The following is a 26042-nucleotide window of genomic DNA, read 5'->3' on the forward strand; positions in this document are numbered from 1 at the left end:
GCGTCTCTTCAGATTGCCTGAGCTGCCTACAGGAGAGACCAAAGTGCACTCATGAAACAATTCAAAGTAATAAACAACGTGGGCTGGGTGCCGTGGTTTATGCCTACAGTCCCAGCACTCTGGGAGGCTGAGGCAGGAGGATTGCTTAGATCAACCTCAGCAATCTGGTGAAACCCCACCTCAACAAAAACTAGCTGGGCATGGTGGACCACACCTGCAGTCCCAGCTATTTGGGAGGCTGAGGTGGGAGGATTGCTTGAGCCTGGGAGGAAGAGGTTGCAGTGAGCTATGACCTTACTGCTGCACTCCAGGCTGGGTGACAGTGACACCCTGTCTCAAAAAATAAAACCAAAACAAATACCCAAGTAGAAAATACGTATTGAGAGTGGCAGCAGGTACTAGGTAGAGTGGCAACAGAGAGAAGCGAAGAATTACAGTGAGTGAGCAGGAGAAGAAACGGTGACTTCCTGAGACAGAACGCTTCAGTTACATCTGGAAGCATGAATTAGGTTGGGAAAATCAGACACAGGATGGAAATTTGTGTAGTAGGAACGGGCTAAGCAAAGTTACTGTTATAAGCAACCTGAGGCACTAAGGATGCTGTTCTCTACAATAGATGCAATTCTTCTGAGCTGGTAAAAATATAACTGGGAAGATACATAGAAACTCCGAGAATATCTTATCTGCATCCATTCACAAGTGTGTATCTGTGAGGGAGGCCTGAATTGTATGGGGCCATGTAGGAGGCCAGAGGGAAGGTGAAGGTGAGTGGAGGGTGGAGGGCAGTCCTCAGGATGACAGGGAGGATGGAAGCAGCACTGGAGACCTGGGAGAAGTGGGATGGCTGGTTTGAAAGAGCATGACATTGGGCAGGTGGAGCGGGGGTCTGTCTTTAGCAGCACAGCACAGCACAGGGGCATGACCCAAAAGGGCCGTGTGCTATGAACTGACTGGCAGCCCTAATCACTTTTCTAAATTTTGGGCCCAGTGACATTTTCTTTCCTGCCCATGGGTCTGGTTGGTTTTGGAAGTAAGACGTTTATTTTATTCTCCCTCGAAAACAAACTTTACATCATTGATCTGCTGCTAAAAAATGTTTGTGCAAAATTCCTGCCTCGAAGCCAGCGCCTGTGACTCAGATGGTGTACATTTCAAAACTCTCTCAACATAATTTCACATAAAAAAGAAACATCTTACGTTGGGCCAACTTTGCTGAAACCAACTGCCTTGTATCACTAATATGTTGCTGGACTGATTCATGATGTACATCTTCAAAGACCTGGTTAATCATCTTTGTTTGCAAATTCCTTATTAACGTGGAGATAAATGCTATCATAAATTTGAGCTTTTATATTATGAGCTGAATATTTTGGTCGTTAAAATTTATTTCCAGAATATTCGATAGCACGACTCTAAGGCTAGATGGCTCTTTCCCAACTGGACACGGTTTGAGATTTTTTTGTCTCCTTTTTCTTTACGCGAGATGATAAACACTTAATAAGAAGATGGAACTTATGGAAGGTAGCCAGAAGAAAATAGCATTCTACCGAAGGAATTCCACTTCAGATGCTGTGCTGGAAAGAAATCCTCAACCCGGGCTCCTTTTTGCCTTTTGATGATGGCTTTAAAAACTGTGGAAACAGCAAAAGCCAAGTGTGTGGTCTTCAGCAATTTCGTAATAGTCTGTGCAGGAGACGGAGGGGGCGGTGGTTTGCTGGAAAAAATTATTAACTTTTTCTTTACGATGACAGAAAACAGTTGCAATTCAAAAATGCCGAGGTTTCTGCAGCCCTCCCTTTTGGCAAATTGTTAGGTAATCACTTCTTCCAGGTGGCTCTTTCAATAAAGCCCTTGGAAAGTCACGCCCCTTCCAGAGATGTCCTCAGGGCAGAGCCATTGTCAACTGAGAGAAACTTGCAGAATGAGTGAGGGCAGGGTTAGAGGAAAGGCTCTTAATTTTTCTTGTTGGGGTGGGGGGAGATTTCCTGTAGATTTCCCAGAGTGGGTTCCAGTGCCTCAGTCTTGATCTAATGCGCATAACAGTCTGTCTGCCTCTCAGCTTCGCAAGCAGAACCAAGGAAACCCTCCTCACATCCCATATTTATATTTGTTATTATTTACTTTAAGTTACCCCAGGGAGCAGCAGGTCCATCCTAATTGAGAGGTCTGTCCATGAACAAGTTGAAGTAGTAAAACGGACTCTAATTAACTAATTACCTTGATTAAAATACACCAACCTTTTTTACTTTTTAATAAACATTTCCAAGACTGCATTTTAGCCTGTTATTTTGGTAGAAACCTGGTGTGGAATTGGAACCCAGAACTAACACTGTCCCCCTGTGGTTATGCGTGGTTTCCCTTATTTGTAACACACAATGGAAACACAGCAGATGCCTTGCAAGGTGCAGGAAAAGCCAGGTGCATCTATCAGGTCGATTCAAAGTTCCTTTATGAGTACAACGCTGGACTGAGGTCATGCAAAGGCATACAAGCCAATTCATATCCTTAACTGTGTGCAGTCCTGTAAGGGGCAGACACGGCAAAATTATATCAATACGTGAGGCAAACATTAAGCTAGAGTTATGCATGGTGCGCTAGGTAACTGTGATTTTCGACTACATTGTGTATTTTGACTACATTGGTCATTCCTATGGTAAAACTGACAAGGATTGGGCCCTGCTGAGGCGCCTGGGCCTGCAGACACTTGAGTCCTGGAAACTATGCAAGTAGACAAAGGAGAATCCCAGTGACTCTGCCCCAAGTCATGAAGATGTTGGCATCACTTGACTCCATCGGCTCAGCCCCCTAGCAGAGGAGGAGGGCCTTTTCTGTTGCTGAATTCACAACTGCTTCGTGCCCATTGGCTCCTTGGAAATAGACCACTTCTAAACTTGTGGGTTCAATCCCAATTCATCTAAAACTCTTCAGGGTCAAAATAGTTCCTAAAAATGAACTTTGCTGAAGCTTACTTTTGGGTGCCTGTGACTTCAAATCCTGATCCTCTGCCTTCAAGATACTAGTCTGGTTGCTTAGGTAAATTTTTCAGTAGCTCTGGAAAATCTGCAACAATTTAAACCATTTCTTTTTCTTTAGCCTCTGTGGGACTTAATGACTCTTTGCATGTTGAGGTTTTGAATTCTTTTGCTATGACAAATTCTCTGGTTACAACAGACAAGAAAGAAGAGAGGTGATCAGGAGCGCACGACAAAAACCATAGCTAGATAGTTTGCTCAAAGAGAGTGCTGTCAACTCAAAGAGCCTGGTCTTCCTGAGAGGTCCCTTACCTCAAGGCAATTCAAAAGTTGGTGTCTGAGTATTTGAGAGAGGCCCCCTGTTAGGAAGGCGTGTCAGGAAAATGATTGTGGCCGGGTATTAACTCAAGACCCAGGTTGTGAAAGACCAGTAGATTTGTTTTGTTTGCTTGTTTGGTTTTTGAGACAGAGTCTCCCTCTGTTGCCTAAGCATGATTTCAGCTTACTGCAACCTCCGCCTCCTGGGTTCAAGCAATTCTTTTTGCCTCAGCCTCTTGAGTAGCTGGGATTATAGGCCCCCACCGTTTTTAGTAGAGATGAGTTTTGCCATGTTGGCCAGGCTGGTCTTGAACTCCTGACCTCAGGTGATCCACCCACCTCAGCCTCCCAAAGTGTTGAGATTACAGGTGTGAGCCACTGCACCTGGCCAAGAACAGTAATTTGTTACTTGCTTTTATTAGATGGGAGGGTGACTAAGAAAAGGAGGCATGGGGATAGAGAGAGGATGGTGCCGGAGGGAAGGTGGGCAGGTAGACAGAGCCATTTAAGACATGCAAGGAGCCCCGTGGCACATAGGAGAAAAGGTGCCACACATCCCAAAAGCGCGGAGGGGGAGGGGCACGCTGTCTTTGGGAAGTATCATTTTCATTGACTAGATGAATCTGCTTTCCATTAGAGTATTTATAGACTACTGCCCAACAAAGACCTCCACGATTGATCCCAGCAACAGAACAATGTGTTTTGGCCTTTGAAACTTTTTTGATGTTTTCTTGCTGCACCTACCTTACTGTAGCTAGTTTTATAGTAATGCACATACTCTGAGCTACAGCCTCAGCTTGTCAGTGAGGCCCATGTCAGGTTTCTCCTCGGGTCTCCCATAATTCCTCAATATAGTCCTTGTATAAGAAGTGTCCCATCCACATTTTTTGACTTGGGCCCTTGCTCATCCCTGGGAGTTCAGGATCCAGGCCAGACAGAGGGATTAAAGGACTGGGACAAATCACACCACCTCCCCCTGCACAATGTTTTCATGGAATAAAAATGCCTTTAAGATGAACATTCAAAGGCAACTCTAAAAGTGAAAAGTAATAACAAAGCTAAAATGGAGCCTAAATTGTTTGTTTGGAATAAAGAAGGGGTACCATTCTGCATGTGCTGGTGAGAGTGCTGGTTTATAGGTCAACTCGTAGGCACAGATTTATCAGCACTTAAAAAAATTGCCAACGGTGCATCCCCTTCCAACTCTTCTATCCTTTGAATGTCACTGACCCACCACCACACCCACAGGGCTCTGAAGACCGCTCTCGTGATACCACAGATAATCAGACACACAACATGAGCAGTGGGGACACTCCTGACCGAAGGGCAGAGTTTGGAGGGCAGGTACCCGGACCTGCCCTCAGCATCAAAAGCACTAACAGAGCCAGCACATCCCATGTTCACTAGACTTGGAGTGTTCATATCAGGACTGCCTGTAGTTGGACGTCTTGTTATTTCCACGTTTGTTTTAGTGGCTCTTCATGATTTTTACATTTGTCTTATTCTTGAACTATTTCTATTGAGATTCATCCATTCCATAAATATGCCTATTTCATTCAACATGCTACCAACAAGCTTTTGGTAAGTCCTACTATGTGGCCAGTGGTCACACAGATTAAAGTCAAATTCATGCAAAATCCTGGCTCACAGACAAAGTGTTTATCTTTCCTCTGCAATGATTCATCTTCACTTTCCAGAGGTAACCTGGTGCGGCCATGGGTCTGCTCTCCCCTTCTCCCAGCAATATTTGCTCTTAGGGCAATCTCAGTCAGATACTTTTGAAATTATATGTTGCTCAAACTGTTTATTTAGAAACATTTAAAACATTCAGTTAAGAGGCAAGTTTTAAACAGTGTCTCTGGGCATTCATTCCATTAGAATAGTGGAGGCGATTTGAAACAGTAGAGGTGAGGGTAAGGAATATGCCTGGCCCCGCCAATCTGTGGATTCCTGACTTTGCATATGTGTAAGTGTAGATCTGTCCAGGGCTGTCCAATCTTGTTGTTCTTTCATGAGCAAGTTTCTAGTGTGGTCAGGAGATGGAAGAAAGCGATATTGATTTAAACCCTCACACAAAAAGTAGTATTTTAGATGCCAAGTATAATATATTGCAACAAATTAGTGCATCTCCAATTCTGTGTCCTCTGACTCTGGAGCCACCTACTATTTTACTGCTCGCAATCAAAGCCTTTTCTTCCTTTTTATTCTTGTGGTAATTTTTAGTGCCACCCTAGCCAATATGGGCAGTTCTACCCAATAGCATTTTTTATTATAGACAGTCCTTTATACATTATTGTGTTAACAGGTTTACAGAGAGCACCTTTATTTTTCAAGACTGAAATTATTGTTGAATCTTTTAGACTTGATGTTGACTTACACTCTATTCTAAAGTTTGATGGAGGGAAAATGCATAATCGGTTTTAACGACCTGCATTATATTTACAATCTAATTTGGCAGTGAAGGTAAGTTTAAATGCAAACGAATGGCAGATGTTAATCTCTGCCTCCTTAGCTGTCAGGTGGTAGGCTCAGGACGCTTCTGGCTGGTGGTTCCCAGGTGATGCCCGCTTGACTTTGTGGTCAGCACCTGCATTAGTAGGTTCTTGCATTGCAATAAAGAACTACCCGAGACTGGGTAATTTATAAAGAAAAGAGGTTAATTGGCGCACAGTTCTGCAAGCTGCACAGGAGGCGTGATACTGAAATAAAGTTGGCTTCTGGAGAGCTCACAGGAAACTTACAAAGGTGACAGAAAGTGAAGGGGAAGCAGGTCTTGCAAGATGGGAGCAGCTGCAAGGGGCAGGGGGAGGTGCTACACACTTCTAAACAACCAGATCTCACAAGAACGCACTATCAGGAGAACAGCACTGAGAGGACGGTGTGAAACTATTTATGAAGGATCCACCCTCATGATCCAATCACCTCCCAGCAGACCTCTCCTCCAACAATGGAGATTACAGTTGAACATAAAATGTAGATGTGGGGACACAGACCCTAACCGTATGGGCACCCCTCAGTGGGTGTGGTTGAATGTGGCTCTGGAGTGGCCCATTTCAGCATTCCAACTGGAGCTGTTACAGATGCAACTTACTCCAATTTCCTGCACTAAACCCAGCTCTTCATATTTTCTCCATGGGCCACTTTGACATTTTTTTCCCCAACATATATTCAATTGTAGTGTGACTCCTTCTGGGCAGCAGAAACTTCAGACATCCGTAGACAATTTCTTCCATCAAATCTGTAGCTATGGATTCATGAGGCTTCTCCTCACATCAAATTATGGGGCACCTTGTACCATCGACATGGAATACTCAGCGAGTCTGTGGAGTGTATTGCCTGGTGGAGATGCTTCAGACAGGAAAAGGGGAGCTTCCTCAGTGCCTTCTCTTCTGACAGGTGGCCCAATCCCAGTGTCCCTCCCCATCCTGCCATGTTTTTTATGGTATGCCCCACCTGGTCTCAATTGTCATCTCTGGCTTCAGGCTTCATGAAGGCCCTTTATGCTCAAGATTAATTTGAACTGCTGCTCTGGACGGGATAACTAACCTACAGAAACTAGGAGAGGAACAACCTGGGTTTAGCTATTGGACACATTTAGGACACACTTAAAATTGTATGCACAAAATTACATATTCCAATTTACTTAGAAATTTAGCAAAAGCAATGCCTTTGGACTGAGTTTAAAACATGACAACCCGTTTAATTTTCCTTCTGCATAGAATGAGAAAATGTGGGGTTAACGCTTGTGATTTGGGAGGTGGGACTGTGTAAAGACTGCAGACAGCAGAGTTTCCGCATTGGTGGCTCAGATACAGTTTGTGTCTACTTGCTTTTCATCATCATTTTCACATCATACAGGAGACCAACTCACTATCCTTGGCCAAGCTGTGCTTTCAGTGTAGGAGAAGTAAGTGTTCTTAATTTGCATATTTAAATTTGTAATGCAAATAACATCTTTTCATCTTTGACTAAACAACTCTGCTTCTGAATTTGGGCACATCACCTAACACATTCATGCATTGCAAAGACTCTAAAGCAACCGTTTTCAAACATGATTGATTTTGATTAAAAGTTAGAATGACATTTAATTTCATAATCCAATACCCATGCCTGTGCGACACGTACACTACTGTTATTCTATTTTCTCTTTCATTCAGCTCTACTCTACTTCATTGAAGAAATGCTTTCTGTGAGGCACTAACTTCATTTCATGAGCTACTAATAGGCCACGGTGTACAACCCCAGTCCCCGGGAAGCTGTTCTCTCTGATTATAGACTGCTTATTGATGGTGTGGGGGAAACTGGGTTGAAGCGGTCAGCTTCGGAAACTCTGGGGGGACTGTTACCAGCAGAGATGCATGCACATGGGATGTTTTGACTTCTCTGTGAGTTCCAGTTGTGACAGAAGGGAAGAGCCGGGAAGGATCTGCTGCCCCTTTACACTTACAAGAGTGTCTCTGTGCAACCTCTGAAAATGGACAAGGGATGTCTGCCCTCTGGTTAAGGCAACACATGCCATGTGCATCTGAAATAAACTTGCCTTGACTTTGCTGCATCCATGAATGGGATATATTCTTTGCCTGCCTTCCACAGTCACCACCACTTACCTAGCCCCTTCCATGGTCGCAGACCTGTTCCTTCCCCGGGCACTGTCTTCACACTAACGTGGAGCCTCAGACACACCCTGTGCTCCACCCTGTGCTGCCAACTTCCTCTGAAAACCCCAATTTTGGTTCATTTGCCTGCAGATTCCTTTGCTCTCTACCCCTTACCCCATGCCTTAGCTAGCTGGATTGACCATGGAAACAGTGGCCCTCTGGTTCTTGCTCTGGTTACCAGCACCTGACTGCAGGGAGCGTCATGCTCCTTCATGTGCATGCTTGTCTCAAAGGACAAGCAGGGGTTGCCTTCTGCTATGATCTGGGAGGCACTGAGTGTGAATATAGGCCACGGAGGAAACCGGGGAGATGGACACTGTGGACAGTAAGCCTGGGACCAACTACAGGAACATTTGCATCGAAGATGGCAGGAGCATTACTCATGGCAGCATGTCTGTGGAGAGCGCAGAGACATACTGCACTTTCAGCTGTACTTGGAGCTGGGAGCACCTCCAGCTCCAAGAGTTACTCTCTAGATTACAAGGGGAATTCACAGATGTTTCAGAGGCCAATCCAGATGCCTAAGGCACAAAGTAAGGAGTGGAGAGCAAAGGAAACTGCAGGAAAATGAACCAAACTTTGGGTTTTCGGATGAAGGAAGCAGCACAGGCAAATCAGCCTGTCTGAGGCTCCACATTAGTGTGGAGGATAATATCTGGGGCAGATCCTGTCTGTCAACATCATTGAACCATTGTAATTGTGCAAACATTGATTTCTTACATTTTTTTGTCCCATGTTGAGAGGAAATATTTTCACCTGATGGCAGCATATGACACTGTACAGGGAGCACTTCCAGCTCCGAGCGTTCCCCTCTAGATTCCAAGGAAATTTATGGAAATAACTAAATTTGATATGGCATGGTCTCCTGCCCATGGGAGGGAGAGAGGGGAGTGGAGTGGGAAAGCATCCTGGCCTACGTTCTGTCACGCATAGATGCAGTCCTGAGCATCACTTTTGCAATCCACCAGTTCCTTGAGGGTGAAAACACAGGCCAATCTCTCTCCTTCTCTGCATTCACTACAGACATGCTGCCATAAAGAATGTTTCTGCCATCTTTAATGCAAAGAGCTCCTATGGATGGTCCTAGGCTTGCTGTCCACAGGCTTCCTCTGTGGCCTGTGTATACATTCAGTGCCTCCCAGATCATAGCAACCACTGGTCCTGACTGCCAGTAGCTCACAGAATGCATGAGGAGGTCATCAGAAGCCTACATGAATTTTAAACCAACAAGACAAATCCCGTTTGCTTGAAACACTCAGTGATCTCCCCAACAAGGCCTCGCGGGACCCTACTGAGCTTGACTGCAATGAAGGTGTGTTCACTGTTGGCCGTAGTCCCACTAGCTGCTTTGGCATTACCTTTGACTGCCACTACCAGCACTGAAAATGCCCTTGGCCCCACATGCTTTCAGGCAATGGCTATCTAGCATCACTGCATCACTGGTGATCCCCACTCACAGCTCCCAGAGGACCAGCAGGCATTGCCACCAACACTGGGAAGTCATACAGTCAATATTCATTTGTCCTGTATGTCTGCCAAGGACACAACCGTGAGCACTCAGTAATACCATGTAGGCTTATCTTAGGACTTCTGTAAGAGCTGTTTTCAGGCTTCATTTAAAAAAGTGTTTTTCTCATAGCCAAGTATGTTTTCATACCTTTCTAATGAAGTGTGAGGTGCTCTGATAGCTGTCAACAATGGCAAGACAGTGTACTTGTTCTGAGGGATCATTTTTAAATTGCCATAGAGAGGAATGTCTATAGCTTTGAATACAATTAGGAAGTGATGGAACAAAAAAAGGGAAAATGTTGGGTTAACACACTTAATTAGAGCAAAGGCCATAATCATTATTGTCATCATCACCAACATCATCTGCTCTGGTTTGAATGTCCCCTCCATAACTCATGTTGAAATTTAATTGCCCCTGTAATGGTATTGGGAGGTGAGGCTTTCTAGAGGTGATTAGAGCCCTCATGAGTGTGTTGATAATGTTATTGTGGGAGTGGGTTATTGGAAAGGTGGGTCCCTGCTAAAAGGATAAGTTTGGCCCGATATTCCCTCTGTCTCATGCCTGTGCTTCTCCCTTTACACAATGGGATGCACTCTTGCCAGATGCTGGAACCATGCTCTTGGACTTCCCAGACTCCAGAACCACGGTCCAAAATAAAGTTCTATTTTCTTTAAATTATCCAGTCTGTGGCATTCTCTTATAGTAGCAGAACCTGGACTAAGACAGAACATTGGTGCTGAGAGGTGGGGTTACTGTTATAACAAATACCTAAAAATGGGAAAGCGGCCTTGGCAGTGGGTGATGAATAGAGGCTGGAAGAATTTGGAGGTGCAGGCTAGACAAGCCTAAATTGCTGTAACTGGAGCATTAAGGGTAATTCTGCTGAGGGCTCATGAGAAGGGGTGAGCTGTAGGGAAAGTATAAATCTTAGAGATTACTTAAGTGATTGTGGCCAGAATGTTGGTAGAAATATAAACAGTAAAGATCATTCTGATGAGGTCTCATGTAGAAATGAAGACCAAAATATTGGAAACGAGTAAAGGCCATCCTTGTTATAAGGTGGTAAATAACTTGGCTGAATTCTGTCCATGCCTGTGGGCTTTATGGAAGGCAGCATGTAGAAGCAACAAAGTAGGCTATCTGGTGGAAGACATTTCTAAGCCAAACGTGAAGGAGCTGTGTGGCTACGTTGAACCCACACAGTAAGATGCAAATGGCAAGAAGTGACTTAAAGAAGCAATTTATAATTTAAAAAAAGCAGAACAGGAATATTTTGAAAATGTTTATCCTGTCATGTGAGGAATGAAAAAGCATGTTCAGAAGAGAAAACCAAGGATATGGGCAAGTGACCCTTTGTTAAGGAGAATAGTGTAGATAGAAGGGGTCTGCAGACAATGGGAGAGTGATCCCAGAGGCATTTCAGAGAGCTTGAGGCTTCCCCTCATATCACAGGCCCAGAGCTCTAGGAGGGCAGAATGGTTCTGGGAGACAAACTGGTTTTGCCGTGGGCTTGTTTCCTGGAGCCCTCTAGGGTCTCTGCTCCCTGCATTCTGTCACAGTGCTCCTGGATCATCCCAGCCATGGCTCAGGTGGGCCCAGATGCTGCTTGACCTACCAATCTGTAAGGTATAAGCTGTACATCTTGGTGGTGTCTATCATGTGGACTTTGCAGATGGGCAGAATGCAAGAGCCATGGGACCAAGATGGCCTGCAGCTGAATTTCAGAAGATGCTGTTGACAGCCTGGAGGCCCAGTCAGAGACACCACAGGGTTGGGGTCGCAGCAGCCAGCCCTGCCCCTATTTGGGCAATCCTGAGTAGAAACTGAAGTTGGAGCTACCACTGGGTTACCATCAGGGCAGTGCCTATTGGGGCTGTGGGAGCGGGGCAGACCTTGAACCCCCAGAACTGTAGAGCTACTCACATGCAGCATCAGCCTGGGAGAGCTGCCTGGCACGAGACTCTTACTGAGAGAGACTGAGCCCAGCAAAGCCATAGGAGAGGGACTGCCTAAGGTCTTAGGGCCCAACTCACACCCCAGTGTGCCAAGCATATGGAAAATGAGGTCAAAAGAGCTTATTCTGGACCTTTAAGTCTTGGGGTTGCTTTCCCTGTTGGGTTTTACATTTAATTGGAACGAGTTAGCCCTTTCTTTTTGCCCATTTCTCCCATTTGGAATGAGAATGTTGATTCTATGCCCATTCCACCTTTATGTTTTGGAAGTAGATAACTTGTTTTGATTTTACGGGCTCATACCTGGAGAGGAGTTTGCCTCAGGATGAACAATGCCTTGAGTCTCACAGATTCCTGATTTAGATGAGGCTCTGGACTTTAGACTTTGGAATTGATACTGGAAAAAGTTAAGAACTTTGAGGTTATTGGGATGGAATGAAGGTATTTTCCATGTGAGAACAACATACGTTTTGGGGGGCGGTGAATGCTATGGTTTGAATGTCCTCTTGAAAACTGATGTTGAAACATAATTGCCAATGCAACAGTGTTGAGAGACCGGGCTTTGAAGGAAGGAAGGAAGGAAAGGACTCTGTTCTCATGAATGGATTAGTGCCATTTTCTCAGGAGTGGGCATCTAATAAAAGGATGCGTTTGGCTGTCTTTTTCTGTCTTGAGGATGTTTCCCTCTTCTATTTACAGAGTGACTGTTATAGCGTGACCCTCACCAGGTGTCAGCACCATGCTCTAGAATTTTTCAGCTTCCAGAAATGTGAGCCAAACAAACTTCAGTTCTTCATAAATTAGTCAGTCTGTGCTATTTTTTTATAGCAGCAGAGAAAGGACTAAAATGCTATCATTATCTTTAAGAACTTATATTGATCATCTCTCTGTTCTTGAAATTTCGCCCACTCTGAGATGATGATTTTGAATGCCTGTGATTGTTGCCAAGAAGTTTATCCATAAATAAAACTCACAAATTTACACTGGTTCATTTTAAGTTTTCAAGGTATCCAACTCATTAACAGTTTCTCTCTCTCTCTCTTTCCTTCCTTCCTTCCTTCCTTCCTTCCTTCCTTCCTTCCTTCCTTCCTTCCTTTCTCCCTTCCTTCCTTCCTTTCTCCCTTCCTTCCTCCCTCCCTCCCTCCCCTCCCTCCCCTTCTTTCATCTCTCTCTTTCTTTCTTTCTTCCTCTTTCTCTCTCTCCTTCCTTCCTTCTCTTTCTCACTCTCTCTCCTTCCTTCCTTTGCCCCCTTCCTCCCCTCCCTATTTTTTCTTTCTTTCTTTCTTTTTTCTCCCTTCCCTTTCTTTGCAAATGCCAAACTCAAGCAAAATTTTTATTAATTAAAAAAATTTCACATGTTGATTTTATGTGGCATTTTCTTCCCTGATGTATATTCAGAGTGCACCAGGATCCTCTTACAGCCATTGGAGTGATGAGCAAGGTGCCTGAGAACCCTGCTTCTTTCAACTTCTGCTCCCTTTGGGCAGCTTTCTCTTCTGGAAAACTTTACTAACATAACCTTTGCCCAGGAGCATAGCTGCTGATGCTGCCTACACATGTAGGAAAGATAGTAGCTCAGATCTAGCCCAGGGTAAAAGGTGAACTATTTTTCAACCAGGACACCATCAATCTTCAGCCAACTGGTATAGACACAAGCCAAAGTGCTAGGGCAAGCCTCATGGGCCCCCCTGCTAAGGCCCTGTGGTTCCCAGAAGAGCGGCTTGGCAGCAAGGGTAATAGGGAAATGCTGTGTGATCTACAGTCAGTGGCTGCTTCCCAGCTGGCATGGAAGCACTGCAATATCTTAACACCTGGCACAGGCATCCCAGTGCCTACTGGCTGAATGGATGATCCTGGACAAGCCCATTACAGGGACACTTTTCTTCTGGCATCAGCACCGGCAGGGACATTTTTCTTCCCTAGGAATGCTAAATGCTAAACATCACTGCTGGAGGTGTTCTGGTTTGGGGATTAGTTTTTAGGTTTCCTCCCAAATGACATGGACTGATACGGCTGCAATTTTTCTGAAGTTCACCCAGGCTTAAGTGGGAAGAACGGACAACCAAAGAAAACGCCGGAATCTCTGAAATACCATCTGACAGTGTCTCATACATATCATATGGATTCTGGGTAACAACAGATCCAAGTTCTCTTCTATTTGTTAAAGTCTTCCTTATCTCATTACTGCAATGAGGTTATGATGGATCCTTCTGTTCAGAATATTTTTGGTGAGCTGTCATCTTATTTTACCAAAATTACTAATTCCTTTTGAAGGAGACTTACCAAAAGATGGTGATTCTTTTGAGTGGGCCCTGCGTATGACTTGGTACTTGGACATGGAGGCTGTAGGGGAGGCCTGACAGTGCAGGCCTGGTACAAGCTCAATTGTGGGTGAGAATACCCTGCTGGCTGTGCTAACTTTTTCTTGTTAGGCTTCCTGTAGCTACAACACCAGCAAGCCTCTCCAGCAGCAGCTGAGACTTTCTGGCCTGCCTTCTGTCTCCTGGCTGTTCGGCTTGGAGAACAGCCATCGTGAGTTCTGCATCTACTCACAACATGCGGCACAAGCTTATGCGGCTAAACGTCTGAAGAAAATCTCCAGATAGAGCCTTTAGTGCCAGCACCTGAATCAGATCTTGAATATCAAGATAGGAGCGTTTCGAGTCTAATGTGAGAGATACTTAGAGGATGTCTATGCTTTTGTTTTTCTGAGATGGAGTTTCCCTCTGTCACCCAGGCTGGAGGCTGGAGTATGGTGGCACAATCTTGGCAGATGTCTAGGCCTTTTTTTTTTAGATAGAATCTTGCTCTGTCACCCAGGCTGGAGTGCAGTGTCGTGATCTTGGCTCACTGCAGCTTCCACCTCCCAGGTTCAAGAGATTCTTCTGCCTCAGCCTCCCAAGAAACTGCAATTACAGGTGCCTGTCACCACGCCTGGCTAATTTTTAATGTATTTTTAGAGATGGGGTTTCACCATGTTGGCCAGACTGGTCTTGAACTCCTGACCTCAGGTGATCCACCTGCCTTGGCCTCCCACAGTGTGAGGATTACAGGGGTGAGCCAATACTCCCAGCCACCTTTGGCTTTTTAAAACAGGTTTTTATTTCTTTGCTGAATAATTTCACTTTTAACTTCTTATGATGAAGAATTTCCCCAAGTGCTACAAAATGAGTGACGGACTCCTGTGTACTCACACCCAGCTTCACCAATAACGCACACATGGCCGGTCTCCTTGTAAGTAATCCCCACTCAGACACGTACCTCTAATATTGACTTGTTTTCAAAAGAGCTGATTGTGTTTAGCAGTGATTTGGTAGAGTGAATCCATCATAGTTAATGCATGAAGGTGCTTCTGACGTCAGGCGTGCATATTGTCCAAGGGAGGCAGAGAAGGTGTGTGTCAGAGAAGCACAGAAAGAATGAATGACAGATACAACCACGTGGGAACTGTCTCATAATAAGAACTTCCAAACAGTGTCGTTGTGTTGAGTAAGAACTTGAGGGAAAAAATATGGAGAAAATGCAGTTGGCTTTGGGGAAAATAAAACACTACCTGGGACAGAAAAAGAGACAATGTGGTGAATAGCACGAACCGGAAGAGGACAGGGTTACAAAGCCACACGCAGTCATAAAAGTGTGCACGTGTCTGAATGTAAATCCAGACAGCCCACTGCAAACTTCTGAGAGCAATGAATGTAAGTCTGAGAGGCTAAAATCTGTAAATACCAGCCGCGTGTTCATGTTCCTTGGAGGCCGTTGGTCACCCACTGCGTGAATAGGGATTAACCGTTTCTCTCTGCTGCTGGTCTCTTTCAGTGTTACATCGTCTCAGGTATCCAAGTTGAATCTTCTATTTTAGATTCGTTGGCATGTCATTGTCTTTCGATTTGGTTTGAATGATGTTAATATTCTCAGAAAATCATCTATCTATATCTATATATCTTAATGTAGTCTGCTGCATTCTCTTGGGCAATTTTACTGTATCTTCAGGGTGTGTCTTTTTTTACCCCCAAGACAGCACATCCATAATTAATTGAATGAATACTAAAGTCTCATTCATGCCTTTATTCATTCAGGAAATAGCCACTTAGCGTCTATTAAGTGCAAGGTACTGGTAGAGGGGAAGATGCCTGTGAATCATTGTCATCTGAAGAGCATGGTGAGTGCTCAGGGCGTAGGTGGCTGCAGGCAAGGCCACGTGAGAATGCTGGAGCCTCCTTCAGTGCTCAGCACGTGCACCTGGCCGCAGGTGGGTGTGCTCAGGGGATCGAGGATGCACCAAGGATGCATCAAAGAAGCCTGATCCTGCCTTCCAGGGTTCACTGAGTTCACATTCTAGCTCTGTGGCCCGTTGCTCCTGGAAACATTGGATGAACTAACTTCTTTCTGCCTTACCTCCTTCGTCTAGGATGCCCATAGTTGTATCTGCCTACTGTGGTGGTTGATGAGTAGAAAAGTGAAGTGTTCTAAGGGAGTGGGTGCCATGATCATTGCTCTGCTTTGGCATAGTGGGACCAGCCTCCTATCTGGCTGGGAGGAGGGCTGGGGAGAGGCCCTGGTAGGGGAGCACAGAGTGCCTGGGGAGCTCAGGGAAGGGTGGGCCCCCATTGTGACACCCTGTTCAGAAACACTGCCCACAAGGGCTGGGGTGTGGCTGGACTGCCTTTCGTATAGAGCACCCTTGACGGAAATAACTCCATTTTAGTAAAAGACTCTGTCTTTTGGCTCAGAAGACATCGTACCAGCAGGACTGATGTTCACCTAATCAGTAGAGACAACACCCAACCAGAGGAGGGTGGAACCAGACACTCTCTTTCCTGTCAGCCCTCAGCCAAGGACTCTGGGGCTATCAGAAGGGCAGAACATCATGAGTTTGACACGGCCATCCCGCTAAACACTGTTCTGCAGTCACTCGTGGTCAGCGACTGCATCTGCCCCCGAAGACTCTGCCCAAATCAAAAACTCTTCCTTGCAAAATGTTGGTGGCCGTCTGGGTCGCCTAGGACACTCTCCTGCTCACGTTGCTCTCCTTGGACTGGTCCATCAACTCCTTTTCCTATCCCATTTTCCTCTTGATGTTCAGTGTAACTCTTTTTGATGTGAAAACTTAAACCTAAACTATTTCTACATTAAGTATACTACTACGTACGGTTTGCAGGATTAACTGACTCGTGGAGTGGCTTGAGCCTGTGTGCCTGCAGCTGTGACTGCCTTGTGAGTGGGCAGCGCTACGGAGAACACCTCCCAGCTTTTATGATGGAAATAGCATCCATAGAAGTCTGACCTTGTGGAATGACACAAACATGTGTGGACCTGGTTATGTTTGACCTCGTGCCGCTCATGACATGTCGGAAAGGAGAGCTAAGTCAGAGGAGTGGGGAAAGATAAGCCAAGAAGGAGAACACGGGTTGGAATGCATCTGGCAAGAGATGAGGAGCGGGTCAGCCAGTGGATGGAGCCCCAAAAGAGGCAGCGGGAGGTGGCCCTGGCCTGCAGGGGTCGACTATCTGCTGGTTTGGGAACAATGATGCCTTGGTTCACTGCCTTTGAATCCTGGACCTTTAGGAGAAGTCCTTGAAAGTCATCTGCTTTCCCTTTAGCAGCTTGAAGGTCGGAAAGGTGAGGTGCTGAGCTCAGGTCCACACAGCCGGTTCTGAGGAGCAGGCCAGCACTTGAACGCAGTCTGGTGCATTCCTAGTCTTTTCAGCTTTCTTGCTTTTGCTGCCCACCTTGTCAGGAGAATGAAACAGTATGTGTGGAGTGCCCACCCTGTGCAAAGCAACAGGCTGCTCCCTTTTGGATGAGGGCAAGAATCCAGGCCAAGGGGTGAGCTGCTTCAGTACTGTCATTCCACACGGTGACTAAGGTTGTTACTTTATATTCAACCTTCTTGTAAGGTCAGGGAATGACAACACATTATTCACCCTTTGATGTTTGCTAAGCCAATATGAAGTTTGTAAGTTGGCGTGAACCCAATGTTGGTTTGAGAACTCTCAAATTGCAGCTTGCAGAGTTGTGGGTGAGGGTTAGAGATACAGAGACGTGATAAGGAAGGAGCACAGCAGATCTATGCAAAACTAACCGTTTGTGAATTGCATGGGAAATTGTATTTTTGCACTGATGTGTTTCGCTTAATGCCTCTCATCGCATTTGTAAATGGGGTGCAAACTTAAGCCCCCAGTATTGTGGCAGTCTTTAAAAATAGTCTATTCTTGGTTTCGAAAGACTCCGGAAGTGTGCTTCTTAACTTGATTAGGAAGACTACACATTTTTAGGCTTTGAAGAAAATGACCACAGATTAAGAAATTTGTGAAAATTGGAAGTCAGGGAATTTGCTCAGAGTTAGGATTGATGGAGAGGCTGAGTGACTTAAACATCAAAAGGAATATCTCTCTATGTGATGCTGTTTCCTATCTGTTTCTGGGAGAGCATTTCAGTCACATTTTATCAAAGGCTTAATCTGCTGATTTTTGGCGAGTTTGTTGTTTTCTTTTTACTTCATAATAAAATTTTGAATTGACCTAAATCTGAGAACTTATTCAAAATAAGGCTAAGAGATACAGAGACGTGATAAGGAAGGAGCACAGCAGATCTATGCAAAACTAACCGTTTGTGAATTGCATGGGAAATTGTATTTTTGCACTGATGTGTTTCGCTTTTTAAAGAATATGGATTGGGAGACAGCCTTCATCCTTCTCAATTAGCGATTGTTGGAAGTCACTAATGACGTACTGTAAGATGCTCAAGGACCTGGAGCTTGAAGGGGACAAGTGAACACAGTGAAGAGAAAGGGTTTCCTTTCTTAGGTCTGCTGTGACTCAGCTGAGAGGCTGAGTGAATGACTCCATTTCTCTTTAGTTTCTCTGTCTGTAAAACAGTTTTAATAATACTCGGGATGGCTGCCTGTGAAATAATTTGATCCTCTCAGAAGAATGAGCTATCAAAATACAATATGTGATTAGGCAATCTGTAGCTTTTGATTTGTACTAAGGGGCCAAGTTTAGCAATAATTTTTGGCCAGTGTTCTGAAGGAAATAATTTGATTTTCACAATCACTTGGGCTTACTGGCACATGATGATTGCAAAAGCTATGTGTCTGAATAAAATACAAGTTATTTTCCAGCATGCTGGCTCCCACTGCTCCAGGCAGCTAAATATATAGATGGTTGTTCAACTTCACTGTTAGTTTTTTGGTCTTGTCTCATCAGATACGCATTCCAAGAAATTACCTTAAGATTTGTTTCACCATTAAAGTGACAGTCTCAGCTGCACTTCAATCAACTGGATAAAGGCAGAGAACCCATCAGAAGCTGTTTCTGGTTGACAGTCCCATTTTAAAGAATATGGATTGGGAGACAACCTTCATCCTTCTCAATTAGCGATTGTTGGAAGTCACTAATGACGTATTGTAAGATGCTTTTTCTGCCAGAGTGTTCCAAAACTCTTTGCAAGTGCACATATAAACAGGCATGACTTCACCGCCATTGAAATGCGGCCACCTCTTGGACAAAATGTGGCCGCCGTTTAATAATGCATAGCAACATTCCAAAACAACGCAGGCTTGGAAGTCAGGGGCAAACTTGCTTCCAACTCAATCACCTGGGAAGTTTTCCGGGCTGAGTTGTGCCGTAAGAGAGCTTTTATAACTGCAAAAGGCCAGGACATTAGTTTGACGTCTGCCTAGGAACTTCAGCTCCATTCTGTTCAGCACCCCTGGCTCACGCTCATCTGTTAAATCATTCATGTCCCAGATTGTAAGCCCATGGACGGTCCTCTGAAATGTGGCCAGCTTTTGATACCAGCTGACAGGGGGGCTGGGCAGCATGGAGAGGTGGCCTTGGGCGAGAGACAGGGTGGGCCGACCCCTGCAATAAGATTTGGAACAGGGAGTGGCCCTGGGTAATAGAAAGCAGAGATTCACCTAATTCTTTCTGGTTACTATAAATTGTGTTCTCCAACTTCAGAAATATTTCCCACAAATTGATCAACTACTGGTCTACGCCATGCTTCATATTGATCTACTCTGATGAGCCACAGATCTTGAAAAAAGACCCAGAAAAATATCTCTTTTTGGACCAAAATCTGATTAGCAAAAATAGCTTATCCTTTAGGCAAAAGAAGAACTCAATTTACAGGTAGAGCCACCTGTTCTGAGTAGGAAAATCAAAGCTCAGTGACCACTTGTGTTGCCTCGTGCCTTCTGTGGTCCCTAGGGTGGTGTGATTATTTTTGTGGATAAAGAGGAAAGTCGACACAGCACACCGAAACATACGAGATGCATTAGAAGAAGTGCGCACAGGGAAATTGATCGCTGCACATGCCTACATTAAAGAAAAATAAATCCCTCAATTTAATAACCTAGTCATACACCTTAAGGAGCTAGAAAAAGAAGAGCAAATTAAACCTAAAATCAGCATAGGGAAGAAAATAAAGATTAGAGTGTAGAAATGTAAACTAGAGAATAAAACAAAAATCACAGAGAAAATCAACAAAACGAGTTGATTTCTTGGAAAGATCAAAGGGTTGACAAGCCTTTAGCTAGACAAAGAGAAGGAGAGTCCATCGTGGCAGGGTCTTTTTCTTTTACTCTGGGGGCTTCATAGGGTTGGGCTGGTCTCTTTTCTCACTCACAGAAAGATCTGGGAGTCTTTTCAGTGCTGTCTCGGATGATGGAGGGTAGTGGAGGGTCCAAGACCCTTCCTGGGAGACTGTGTGTCACAGGTCAAAGAACGGTGTGTTCTCCACACCCTAAATATTCTTATATGAACAAAAAAGGGAAACAGTAACAGCCAAGGCCATCCTACAGTGGAAAAGAGCGGCCTGGAGCTGGGGCGGGGGCTGGCGGGCAGAGCCCAGGCTGAGTCAGATCAGGAGGAACATGCGGTGGTGGGGATGTTTGCAGAGGGATTGTCTAGCCAAGGTCTTGGCTAGAGCCATTGACTGGTGGGGCCACTGCTGTTCCTACCCTGAATCACCCTGGAGCCCGGCCTCTCTGTCTTCTCAACATGCAGGAACCAGGGCTGTGGTTCCAATTCACTGTATCCTAGTGACACTTCTGATTCTCCATGGAAAATTCCACATTTCCCCATTAGGTCCAAATAAAATATTGACTTTACTAATTTTAAATTGTTTCTCCCAGAGACAAATGTACTTTTATAAGGACATTCTGAATAAATGTTTTGAGTGATTACTAAAACACTTCTTCTGCTAGACGAGACTTCATGGGGGTGGGGTTGTGGAGCAGCAGAGGCGTCCCTGCAGCAACCTGACCTGAAGGGACAGCAAGAGCCTGGCCCCCTGAAACCCCTGACTAGGCACCAGGTGCAGCTGCTGAGCTCCTGTGTGGTGTTCACCGTGCATGTATTGCGGAAGCTCTCCCCTCTTCCCTGTAGGACGTCTCAGTGTCCTTTGAGTCCTAGTGACTTGCATGCTCTTCCTCAACCTGGCTATGGACATGCAGTCAATGTTTCTCACCTGTGCCAACCTTACAGACTTCCAAGGGTCCCCCTTCTCTGAGTTTTTTTCTTATCTAATCCACATTTCACTTCATCTCTTCACTGTGTCCAAAAGCAAAATTTCAACAAATGGAATTGAAAGATTGAATTGGCTGTTATTAGTCATATCCTGTCCAAAGATGTAGACACGTGCCCCACTGGGCGTGACAGAACAGTTGGCTTCTATAAGGCTGCTTGAGCAGAAGCAAGGAAATGGCACGATACGAAAAGCAGGTGGGCTAACATCTGGTGATTTCAGGTCACTTTTCTCCAAAGGGTTAAAGCAGAGGGGACTTCCTTATCATGCTGGCTAAAAGTGGCCTCCTTAGGAATTTGGCTATTATCTCTCCTGATTTCTCAGAAGGCCAGATAAACAGAATCTTCATTTCTGTTTGGTGGCATGAAACTTTAGCCTGAGTGACTCCATTTTGGTGTGGTCTGTTGAGGCCTAGTTTCAGAGCTCACTCCAAATCAGTGGCCTCCCATAAATCGTATTTAGCAAGTACCAGCAACTTATGTCTCCAGCTGCAACTGCTGAAACCATTTCCAGAGGGACTACCCTCTGCCCCCAGTGTGGATGCTGGTGTCTGTCATTGGAGAAACATCATGATCTAGGGAGGATGCAGCTTTCTGGCCCAGGGTGGCCCCCTCCCAGCCCCCTTCTCCACACCACATGCTCAGGCAGGGCCACCTCCCTCCAGCTTTTCCAGGACCACAGCTCTGGCTGCTGTCTCCACTGCAACCTTGTGGGGGACCCTGAGCCAGAACCACCCGGGCAAGCCACTTCTGGACCCACTGTTTCTTGTTTTAAGTGGTTATATCTTGGGCAAAATTCACTACATGGCCATGAGTTCCTCTCCCTGGCCTGGCGTTATTATAAATCAATAGGAACATACAAGCAATCTACCACTGTTTTGCTTGGAGAGGGCAAAACAGCAGAATGGCAGTTTGTTAGGACTGTCCTCTCCACGGCTTGATTGCGTCAGCTTTGCACCAGCATTGTTCCAAGCAATGTCTAAGACACAGCATTTTCCACGTATCTTCGGGCGGATGGGTGTCTAGTGGTGGTGATGTGCTCTCACCACATTTAGGAATGGACAGTGCAGAAATGAAAAGAGACAGGACATGCAACCCATGCAAAGTAGGAGGTAGAGAAAGCAGGAGATAGGGACCTCCTCCCGAGTTAGTAGCTACAGGCAACCCCTGCTGCAACATCTGAGATGGCTTTTCCATCCACAGGCAGCAGCAAAGTGGAGAGGAGAGAGTACTTTGAAAGTCTCTATGATGGTGGCTCACGCCTGTGTTACCAGCACTCTGGGAGGCCAAGTTGGGTGGATCACCTGAGGCCAGGGGTTTGAGACCAGCCTGACCAACATGGTGAAACCTTGTCTCTACTAAAAATACAAAAAATTAGCTGGGTGTGGTGGCGCGTGCCTGTAATCCCAGTTACTCAGGAGGCTGAGGCAGGAGAGTTGCCTGAACTCAGGAGGTGGAGGTTGCGGTGAGCTGAGATCGCGCCATTGCACTCCAGCCTGGGTAACAAGAGCGAAACTCTGTCTCAAAAAAAAAAAATAAATAAAAAATACAAAAATCAGCCAGGTGTGGTGGCGGATGCCTGTAATTCAAGCTACTTGGGAGACTGAGGCAGGAGAATTGCTTGAACCTGGGAGGTGGATATTGTAGTAATTGTGCCACTCCAGCCTCTGGGTGCATGCAGAGGCTTTCTTTTCTTTTCTTTTCGTTTCTTCTTTCTTTCTTTCTTTCTTTCTTTTTTTCTTTCTTTCTTTCTTTCTTTCTTTCTTTCTTTCTTTCTTTCTTTCTTCCTTCCTTCCTCCCTCCCTCCCTCCCTCCCTCCCTCCCTCCCTCCCTCCTTTCTTTCTTTCTCTTTCTTTCTTTCTTTCTTTCTTTCTTTCTTTCTTTCTTTCCTTCTTTCCTTCCTTCCTTCTTTCTCTCTCTCTCTCTCTTTCCTTCCTTCCTTCTCTCTCTCTCTCTCTCTCTCTCTCTCTCTCTCTCTCTCTTTCTTTCTTTCTTTCTTTCTTTCTTTCTTTCTTTCTTTCTTTCTTTCTTTCTTTATCGGAGTCTCAGTGAGACTCCGAAAAAGAAAGAAAAGGAAGAAAGGAAGGAACGAAGGGAAGGAAGGAAGGGAAGTCTCCGTGAATGTATTCATGTTCCCATGGTTTGTATGATGAAAATAGACCAAACTCCATCGGTGTCACTCATCTGATAGAAGCCTCAGCTCAGATCTCCCAGAAGTCACCTCGGTATTACTTCGCATCCATGCAGCTGTCTATGAAGGCATTTCTGGAAGAAACGACTGAAAAGGCAGCAAAGTCCGATGGTATGGAGGCTCTTGTCCGTGATCCTCAAGTCGACATCCTCGTACTGGAATGTGGTCTGAGATGCATGTCACAGCCGAGTCACCATCCACACAGCCCAGTCACCATCCACACAGCCCATCTCCTTTTCTTTGTGCTCTTCCTCTTGCCACAATGACCGGTGTCCCTAAGCTGACTCAATTTGACAATTGCTAGGATGTTCTTCAGTCACCATCCCTGCCGCCTCACGTGATCTTAGGTAAATGTGTTATCTCACCAAAGAGCATTGTTCTTGTGAGGAAAAAGCAGCGATTCTCCAGGACATGTAAAGGAATTTGTTTTTTTTTTCCCTGAGTAGGAGGGAAAGACATCAGCAAATGCGTAACAGGAATATCGCTCTGATCTATTGGAGTGGGTTGGGAAGTGGAGGGCAATGAGACTGGAGTTTGGGGTCCATCCAGGAACCTGATAAGATGATCCTATGGAGAGATGTTGGGGTCTTATCAAAAGCATTGGCCAGGGTAAACTGACCGGGAGCTACCACTCTTCCTTTCAAAAATGGAAGTGACATTGACAGAATGAGAGCATTTCTCCAAGAAGGGTTCCAGGATGGTTTGTAGAGTGCATGTGGCGGTGCAGGCACTGGGCTAGGAGTGGTGTGCGCAAGAAGAAGTGTGCCCTGGTTCTGCCCTCGGGGACCTCTCAGAAACTTTGAAGACTTTCCTGCTAATGCTGGTAAAGCAAGCTCACTTGCATCGTAATGATGCATTTCACACAGGCTTAATGAGATAGTAGACACAGGAAGTAAATGCACGATAATTACTTAAAATTGAGGCACGACATTTTCTTACATCCTGTAGGTATTAATGTTTAGTGACCCAGACAAGCATCTTTTAAAACTTCCTTTGTTTGAGCCATTTATAATACACCAAACTTTGTGTAGGAGGAAAAATTCATATTAGTCCACGTACTATCCTCTGTTCAATCCATCTACCTTAATCATCTCTTCTAGAAATTATTATTTCCACACAGTGCAAACACAGTAAATACTTGTTTAGTATTTTTTTCTTTAATGTAAAAATTTTTTAAATTTTATGAATACATAATAGTCATATAGTATTTTTTTTTTTTTTTTTTTGAGATGGAGTCTCGCTCTGTAGCCCAAGCTGGAGTGCAGTGACGCAATCTTGGCTCACTGCAACCTCCACCTTTAGGGTCCCAGTTCAAGCAATTCTCCTGTCTCAGCCTCCTGAGTAGCTGCGATTACAAGCATGTGCCACCATGCCCAGCTAATTTTTGTATTTTTTTTTTAATAGAGATGGGTTTCACCCTATTGGCCAGGCTGAACTCCTGATGTCATGATCTTCCCGCCTCGGCCTCTCAAAGTGCTGGGATTACAGGCGTGAGCCATCATGCTCAGCCAGTCATATAGTATTTTAAATATTAAAAACACTTCATACTCATTCATTAGTAAGCAAAGCAAAAGAAAACAAAACCAGTGAAATGTTAGGCATCTTATTCTCCAGGATTTAGTCATGTAAAATAACGGCTTAGCTTGTTGCTTCGATAGGCGCACTTGACATGAGTTTGTGAGTTTTGTAGGATTTCCCACATCTTGTTGTGCAGGCAGCATTGACAGTCGCCGTGTGTACACCTGGCATCTCTCTGTAGTGGATCAGCTGGGAATTGTGGGTAAGGACGCCGTGTGGATAAGACTGTATGTGCGGCCACAGGGAAATCTCTCCTGGCTGAAGCTGAGTTGGAGACCTTCTGTGTGCTTCTCTGTCACCTGGGTTCACCTGTCCTGACACTTCTGGTTTGACCTGCTGCCTGAATGAGCTGCTGCTGATGGAGTGGGTAACAAACGAAAAGCTTCCCTCTCTGTGCCCTCTCCCAGGGTGCCCTCTCACTGCGTCTAGGAATGTCTAAGGACAGGCATTCTTAGACACGACTGGGACGACAACAATAACCTGTTAATTACTGACAGAGAGGGAACTAAAAGAACTGAATGTCCCGACTTAGCTCATGGATCACATAAAACCCCTGGTCTTCAGCACCTTCCTAACATCGGACACAGGTCACCCCTGCACAAGCCACAAAGGAGCCCAAAGATCTAACCTCCAAGCGCACGTCCAAGTCTAGCTTCTGTGACTTTTCTCTGAAAGCCTGACTCACCTACTCCCAGTCCCTGATGCACCTCACCTTCCTGGCCTCCACTCCTTCCACCACTTCATTCTCCAGCTGCAGAGCCAGAATGCTCTTTCCCATCCCTCACGTGGTTGGGAAGTACTCTAGCACCTCAGAGGCCACGAGCATCATCAGAGTGAATTTATGCAAAGCAGTCAGCAAGACACTTGGCACAAAGTGAGTGCGCTGTGTAAGAATTTGCCCCTTCTCTGCCTGTCAGTGAATGTTTTCAGGGAAGCGGTTCCCTCAACGGGAATTCACACAGAGCAGTGGGTTTCTGAAATACAAAATTCATTCTGATTCCTCCTTACTCAAAATTACTTCTGTTGTTCTAAGTCAGTCATGTGTAGAGACCACTGACATTGCTAAAATCAGTCACTGGGCAGATGAAAATGCATTTTGTGGATGTTTTCTCTCTTCTTAGGAAAATCATTTTTATTGTTTGAATTTTTTTCTGGGTCTTAGAAATTTTTTCTCCTTGTGTTCCTGTATGATTGGTTTGGTAGACATCTTCACTTAACTCCCCACGATTCTCTCAGGTTCTGATTATATGAGACTGACTTCAATACCTCAGTGTCCCTGGGAGATTGTAATCTAAATACAGGCTCTCAACATTTTCTCTGTTTTGAGCTTAAA

The sequence above is a fragment of the Callithrix jacchus genome, chromosome 5, assembly GCF_049354715.1.
Source record: "Callithrix jacchus isolate 240 chromosome 5, calJac240_pri, whole genome shotgun sequence".
In the NCBI taxonomy this organism is placed as follows: Eukaryota; Metazoa; Chordata; class Mammalia; order Primates; family Cebidae; genus Callithrix; species Callithrix jacchus.